This window comes from Medicago sativa, chromosome 5 (genome assembly GCF_051527215.1).
Source record: "Medicago sativa cultivar Bolivia chromosome 5, Bolivia_mono, whole genome shotgun sequence".
Lineage (NCBI taxonomy): Eukaryota > Viridiplantae > Streptophyta > Magnoliopsida > Fabales > Fabaceae > Medicago > Medicago sativa.
In genome coordinates, this window is record NC_140753.1 from 55,686,326 (window position 1) to 55,694,491 (window position 8,166).

The following is an 8,166-nucleotide window of genomic DNA, read 5'->3' on the forward strand; positions in this document are numbered from 1 at the left end:
GTTATTTTTTAGGCGAGATATATTCATATTTGCCGCATGTTGAACACTAAATATAAATTGTGGGTACGTCTCTTAATCATGATTCAAATCTGTTTCACCAATAATAGAAGTCAATTATAGTTATATATCTTTTTTTTATATTTGAGACAGGTGTTGAGTTGAAGTCCTTTCAGGGATAACTTGTAAAATGACCATATTTGAATTAATAAAAATTTCTTCTTCACGATTTTTTTTTTTTAAAAAGTAGTGTATAATATAATTAAACACTAGTTATTATAAGACACTTGTTATTATTTTATAAGAAAATATATAATTGTAAAAATTACAAAATAAACATAACATTTCTTATAACCGGGTTTTTGCCATATATTTTTTATACAAGTTTATTTTTAAGTTAAATTGCATGTTTAGTCCTTTAAACATAAGTTAGTCTCTTACGCTATCAATGTTACGATAAGATAGTTATTTTAATCAAATTTAAGTCTAAAATGTCCATTTGGATAGCACAGACGCACAGATGGATAACTATGAAAAGTGTCACGTGGATGTTTTAAAAAGAGTTAACTCAAAATTTGACAGAAACGACAAACTTATGCTCACATCAATAACATAAGGGGGACCGGTACAAAAAACATGCAACTAAACAATAATTTTATTTCATCATATCGATTGTTGGCGATAAAAGAAAATAAGAATGAAGCCAATGAAAGCTAACTCAATTGGTGAGTAGTTAACTTTTTTAACCTTGAGGTCTACCCTAACTTGATAAATTATTGGGTTAAATATGTTTTTAGTTCCTATAAAATTGGGACCTTTTAAATTTAGTCATTGCTTAATTTTAATAGTTTTTTTAATCCCTAATATTTTTTTCTTGCACTGAGTATTAGTCCTTACTCAATTCAAATTTGTTTAATTTGTGCTTAAACTTTTAAGTTTTTGAACAATTTTTTGCATACGTGTTTAGAACATCACTAAAAGTTCCTCCGCAAAAAAAATTATCGCAAAATTTGATTTCTACATCCAAATTTTGTTACTTTTATCTTTAACTTTTGTCGTTTTAAAAATTCATATTTAATTCGTTTCATGTTAGAAAATCTAAATTTTAGTAAATGAATCTTTCATAGTGTTCTAAACTTATCTAAAAAAACCGTTAAAATTTAAGAGTTTAAGGATAATTAAACAAACTTTGTTTTAGCAGGGACTAAAATTATAAGTAATTTTTTTGTAGGGACTAAAAAAACTATTAAAATTAAGTAAAGACTAAACTTAGAAATTCTCAATTTTATAGGGACCAAAATCATATTTAAACCTAAATTATTTTTTGGAATCATGAACCATGGGTTGGAAACATGTTTATGCACATTTAGGATGCACTCCTTCGTACTAAAATATAAGAAAAGTTGGTCAACAAAAGTCAATATATTTAATTTAAAATTTGTATCAAATACATCAACTTATATTAACCCATCGTTACTTATGTTTTGAAACAGATAGAGTATCAGGTTTACGCCCACATATCCAAGTAAGAACAACCTCAGGTTTACGCTCACATATCCAAGTAAGTAAGAACAACCTCAAATTTTAGTATCCACTAGTTACAAACCCGTGCTTCGCACGGGTTGAATAATGTATCTTGTAAAAAATTGTTCCAAAGGAAAAATTAGCAAATTAGAGAATATTGCACAAACAATATTAGAAATATTTATCACAATATTTATAAAAGCCTTACCAAGTCTTGATTCATGAAAAGAACATATATTTTGTTCATGTGACCAGAAAAATATGTGGAATAAATTGGCATTACTAACTTCCACTTTAAATAGCATACTTTTATCGACAAAAGCATTAAGTTCAATTGGATACGAAGATGAGGGATACCCTAAATGGCACAACCCATATACAAAGTTATCAGCAAGTTGGCAAGTGAGTAAGCAATGTATCATAGTATGCATATGTGCGATTCAAAACAAAAGCGCATACATTCTGCATTGCATAGAGCAAGTCTTGAACACTTCTTCCTAGAAACTAAGAAACAACTCAATCAAACAAAATAAACCTAGTTGACCCAATGTTGTCGATCACTCGAACGTGAACCTTAAACCTGCCAAATTTAAACTCCTCAATGAGCAATCTAACAAACAACCAAACAAATAGTATGTATATAAACCGTTATTCTATAGCTTCTTACCTAGGAACAACATTCCGGGGCATTTTGCATTTGTCACAGTAGATTGTCCGGCCGCAGTGGTAACCCTCGACGCACTCTTGGTGCAGGCTTGATAATACCAACCGAGATCAGCTTCAAGCTCACATGTCCTGGCCAGTACAAATCCAAAGCCTCTCTGAAATAATGTTGAGAGCATGGGTTAAATATTGTATTTTTAATAAAAAAATTAGTGCTAAAACTTATTATTATTTTCAACTTGAGTCGCTATTAAAACGATAAACTGTCAAATTCACAGGTTTATAAACTAAAAAGGAGAGAACGAATAGATTTTAATATAGAGAAATAAAAGCATACTTCATACTTGAGCAAATTTGTTTTTGCTGTCAAATCGCCGATTATACCCTTACATACATGGTTACATCTTTGTGTATAAACAAAACCGTTTGCTGTCAAATCGCCGATTATACCCTTACATACATGGTTACATCTTTGTGTATAAACAAAACCGACCTTGACCAAATTTCTAAATTCAGCTATTGGCCTAACTTGAGACAGATTGGAGAAATCGTCATACAAAGTACGTTGAGAAGAGGTTGAACCCTGACTCAAATTCTGACTGAAACTGTGACTCTGAGCTTGAAAATTGTCAAGGTCCCGACAACTATTAAGGAAATGCAATAAACAAATCAACGACGTCGACAACAATGAAATCATAAGATTCCCAATCATACTTTTTGTGCAACTCTCATAATACCATTCAAGCTATCTTATAATCTTTCTTTAGACATTCTACAAAATCAAACAGCAGTAGATATCATGATGTGATTATCGCTAAATTTATTAGTTGATTTGATTTGATCATAGTTATTCAGAAAAATGGAAAATTAGACTTTCAAAAATCTGTTTTCAAAAGCTTCAAACAGATAGACAAAGTCACGACAAACGATATCCCACACCTTTTTTATTTTTTATTTTATTTTATCAAATTTGTAATTTATAAAATGACATCCATGTTAAACAACAGATAGTGTTACATTGATGATATTTCAAGACACGAATAGAAGAGCTCAAAATGAACTGTCACTATATGAAATCCAGTATTCCACTCCTAGTTTCTACTTATAAGTTTCCATTTAATTGTGCTTTCTTCATGCTCCAAGCACTCAATCTTGTGATCTTCACATCAGTAGTTCCATTATTGAAAGCATAATAAATAGTGCTTTATCATTGATGGCCAATGTAGGATAAACTCTGGATGTGATGCATGCCTTCCCTTCTCCTCTAAAATTCTCTACCACAGAGTGATCAATCTGTGAAAAAGGCAGAAACTAATTTAATAGGAATGCCAAATGGAAAATATAATGAATGCAAACATAACTAAGACCTCTTATTGATGATGTATTTCCTCTAGTCTTAAATATACACAGAAAAGTCTATGTATAAGGCATGTGTTAGGCAAAAAAAGTTGCAAAAAAAGTTTTCTGCATCGTACTACTATCTCATTTCATGACTTCATAAATTGTAAGTATTGATGGAACTTTTGTGGACCACTACAATCCATAAAAAAAAAAAAAAGTTGGCGCATCTTAAATATTGTCAAATGCCTTAAATGCTCAATCAATTAGAACTTACCTAACTTCTCAATGACAGTTTCTCATGAAGAACATCCACGTCTATAAAAGTCCCATAAGCGGTCAAGCATTATCTTTATTCAAAGACCTGTTAATTAAAGAAGCATGTTTATAAGATAGAGTTGGAACTCAATTTTGAATATAAGCCTAGATTATACAATCAAATCAACTCTCATCAAATATAATGTAAAGAGATGCATATTACATATCACAGAAATTGCCACCTTAAAAGATAACTCAAAACCATGAAACAACATAGACAAAGAAAAAACACTAATTAAAGTGGTCATAACCAACTCTCCAATATTTTCCAAAATAAACCACCCAAAAAATATCCTCTACATTAAGGGAGACACTTGAAACAAATTGATTTTCAGACCATTGATCAAAAGATCTCAATTCATTAACCATGGCAATATGAGAGTAAAGTAAAATGAGGTGGAATAAGCTAACATTCCATTGTTAGATTTTAAAGGAAGGGTGTAACCATATTTTATCCCAATCAACTTCATCTACTCTATATCATCAATCCAAAGTACATATCCCAAAAAACTATCAATGAAGAGCAAGCTAAACCTGTTGAAGGTGGTAGGTTTCGAAGGACTTTCTTTGAAAGTTCATTCACTTAGAGTAAAAGCAGATATTTTTACTATATGAATGAATGAAAAAAAATTTAACATAATGTCAGAGATGTGTGAACCAAATTCAGAAAAAGTAGCTATCAACTGACTTCAAGTAGGCAGAAATATACATTTCGGATGCTACATACAATCACTACTGGTCTACATGCTCATGCTATATAAGGATTTTCAATTCTGATTATAAGAGTATCATGTGTGGGAAATATTTTGTCTGCCATATGCAGTGCTGCTGTATAATTCTACCTAGTTAAAAGCAATGAAAGAACTGTATTACTCTGCAATTAGAATTATGCATCCATTATAAGGATTCGCGCCACTGTTTCTATTATACATTCCATGTCTTGAAATATATCAAAGTTCATAAAAACATGTGCAATTACCACCCAAAAATGTTGGCAAGTTACTGAAAAATTGAACAATTAGATCTAAGAGTTTCATTAAATGCAGAACATCACAAATAGACCTGATTGTCGGTAGTAACATATTCATCAGAAAAGGCTTCAACTTCCTCAGAGTTGTACAGACCAGAATGGTTAAAGCATCTTTTCAAGAATGGATCCATTTTATCTGCACAATTTGCCCTACAATTCAAAAGAACTCATCAATATATGGGAAAAGTAAGAAAGAAGGTTTTACATCATGCTGCCACAATAACATGAAAAATGTGAACTGATACCGATGAGTCTTACTAACGACTTAAAAAAGGTGAAAGAATTTTGTTAAATATTTGCCAATTACCTGTTGATTTTTCGTGAAATGACATTATGACACAAATTTAATATCAAATATCAACATCAATTTGGATGGTTAGCCAACTTCAAATATGCAATCAATCATGTTCAGTGGATGGATAATGAATATTACAATTTGCTGTCAAATTGCGTCAAAATGACAACTCTTATTTTCAAACCTGAAATTTGTTTTCCCTCTACTATCATGAATAGTTAGTTATATGACCTTTTTAGCAACTTTTGTACAAATACTTTCATTTCAAAGAGAATTGCTACTATAACACTTACCTCTTGTCGATTCTGCATGTTAAAGTCTGGCTAATCATGTTCCTTATCATTTTGGTCAGAGCATATCCAAACACAATAAAACTCTGCATAAACATTACAACTATAGAGGCTTAGATATATTGTTCCAAACATTTAAATCATCTACAGAAACTCATTTAGATGATGTTCAAGCTGATGAATTAAACTGAATACTATCACAATTCAGACCTCAGATAACCAATCTTCATAGAAAAGGGCAAAGAGTGCTGGAAAAATCTTCTCTTTGGCTAGGTCTCCAAATGCTCCAACAACAGTTATACTAAGGTTGGATCCTGTGGATTCAGAGCCTGACAACGAAAACAATCCATTGCAGCCATTTCCTCAATGGCTATCATTCTCTTTGTGATAGCACCTTGCTGAGACAACCTATGTAAACCAATAGCCATTGTAACTGACAAAACTGTTGGCATTGCAATAGGAATCCCTCCAATGAGAAGCACCAATAGATTGTCAATTCCACTCCTATACTTGCGGCGCTGAATACGATACATGACAACAATCTTGATGATCATTCCCAAAGCAATTGAGCAAATGCAGAAGTTACCGATGTAAGAAACTGCAAAAATGTGAAATTTATATAATTAAACAGAAGGTGTAGTGAGGAAATCCACCTCCCAACTACGGCAAATATTTTCTGAAGATTTTGATGGGAATGATCGTCAGGTAAATTCTCTGCCACAACAGTCCAAGACTGCAATAATAAACAAAGTAATTTGCATTATTTATGCTACAATTAGAAAAAATTTAGTAATAATCCATAGAAACCAAAACAAACTATCCTATTGCTTTACCATTAATTCAATAGCCTCATATCAGAACTTGCAATACACATAGCAAGTAAAAATATCTTTGGATATTGGTAACTCACATGAAGACTATAAGTGCTATCCATACTATATTGTAAAGCAAGTTGCAAAGAGAGCAAGCAAAAGTTACAAATCTATCACAAGTGATAGCTAAACTATGTTCCTGGGATCTATGATTGAAACTTAATAAAGCATTGATAAAAAAGACACACCAATCTGTCAAAAGAAACTGTTACAACAATTCAACATTTGAATGAAATCAAGTTCACTTCCTAGCTTTGAAATCAAGAGTGAAATCACAATGGCATACATCCCAAAAACACCATTGTCCACAATAAAAAAATAAACAGAACATAGTTTTTGGTATGTCACATGTAATTTTGAATTTTATATACTTAGTTAAAGTTGTGACTGAAATAGCCTTAACTACATTGCATGAAAGTACAAAAGTGGGAGAGAGATTTGACATGTTGAAGAGAGATTCTCTTAAGGAAGTTCACCTTGTTGTGTCAAGAGCAATCTTCATTCTCATATGCCAAGTCAATCCTGAGCCATGAGATGGTCCTTCAACATAAAATTTTGCACAAGAAAAAGAAAAATGTAACTGAGTTTAGAATGTTATGCAAGTGAGAGTTGTAAATGTCTTCTACTATGTATATGTATATATAAATCAGCATCAAATACAAAACATTACCATGTAATAGAGCTTCCAAGGATCTATTTTGCATTAACTCATACACAATAAATCTCATGTCTCCATTAATGCTACAATCGAGTAAAGAAATTATATTTGGATACTGAATTTTACTCAATAAATCCACCTAAATTTATAGTCATCATTGACCCTAAATAGTTAAGATAGTATCCTAAAAATACATCCAGAACCACCATGAAAAAAACATCAACCAAATTCTAGAAATTCATGAAAGAATTCAACAATAAAAATGAGTCAAATGATTGAAGAAAACTTCACATACCAGCTTAACAGCCGCCACCTCTCCAGTTTGTATATTAAGCTGATATAAGAAACAATAGAATCAACATGTTAATATTAACAAAACAATAATGTACCCAAATAAATGAATTAAAAACAAAAAAAAAAAAGGAATAAAGATGACCAAACCTTGATAGAGCTCTCCAAAAGAACCACTCCCAATTTTCCTTGCAAGTTTAAACTTTCCACCAATCACATGATCCATGATAAAATCACCTTTAAATTTTCAATTCAGCCCTTGATTGTAGATAAATTCAAACAGAGGAAGGAAAATGACCAAATTGATTGATTCTCCACAGATTCTTTCACCTGAACCAATAAAAATCCTAACTTTCTTCCAAAATCCACCAAACCCAACAAAAATTCACAATCTAATAATCAAGATGAAATGCAAATTGGGGGTAATGAATCAAATTTAAGAAATTTGAAACATCCTCATGAAGATTGATGAAAAGATGAAAAACCTAAACATGCATTGATCAAAAGAAAAGAAATTTTTTTTTACCTTGAATGATGATGAAAAAGCAATTGTTGTTGTGGAGAACTGGTTGTTGTGGAGAACAGAGAGAAATGAGGAAGGAAATGGAAAGAATGCTGTTAATCACCAAATATATAGCAGGAATTGTATGAGGTGTCAACAAACAAATTTCAGCAATTAAGAAATTACCTGAATGCCCTTATGAAGGGCAAAAATGGAAATATAAAGGGACTCTTTTTTCTGGTAGAATAAGTAGATTCTTAATCCCAACGATAGTGCTTCTTCCGGTGTATAAAGTAATAGCAATATAAACGATTCAGTGAATGCATAGCTGGGTTCAAGGGATTGTTCAAAAATTTCAGGAGCTTTCTAGTTGCTCATGATATGCTCT

The 8,166-nt window shown here is 31.5% G+C and overlaps 1 long non-coding RNA gene across 14 annotated transcripts; it reads right to left on the bottom strand.

The window, feature by feature from the left end:
• Positions 1-3,100: 3,100 nt before the first annotated feature.
• On the bottom strand, positions 3,101-7,881 carry LOC146923236 (uncharacterized). Of its 14 annotated transcripts, none has more exons than XR_015012789.1 (10): positions 7,803-7,881; positions 7,427-7,606; positions 7,281-7,319; positions 6,804-6,867; positions 6,109-6,188; positions 5,666-5,973; positions 5,459-5,541; positions 4,903-5,020; positions 3,800-3,886; positions 3,101-3,477 (listed from the first exon to the last, which is right to left on the bottom strand). It is a non-coding gene; the product is annotated as an uncharacterized LOC146923236 (long non-coding RNA). The 14 variants fall into 14 exon arrangements; XR_015012785.1 differs by having other exon boundaries at positions 5,666-5,997; XR_015012792.1 differs by lacking the exon at positions 6,109-6,188 and adding an exon at positions 6,998-7,068 and having other exon boundaries at positions 5,666-6,053.
• Positions 7,882-8,166: the final 285 nt, after the last annotated feature.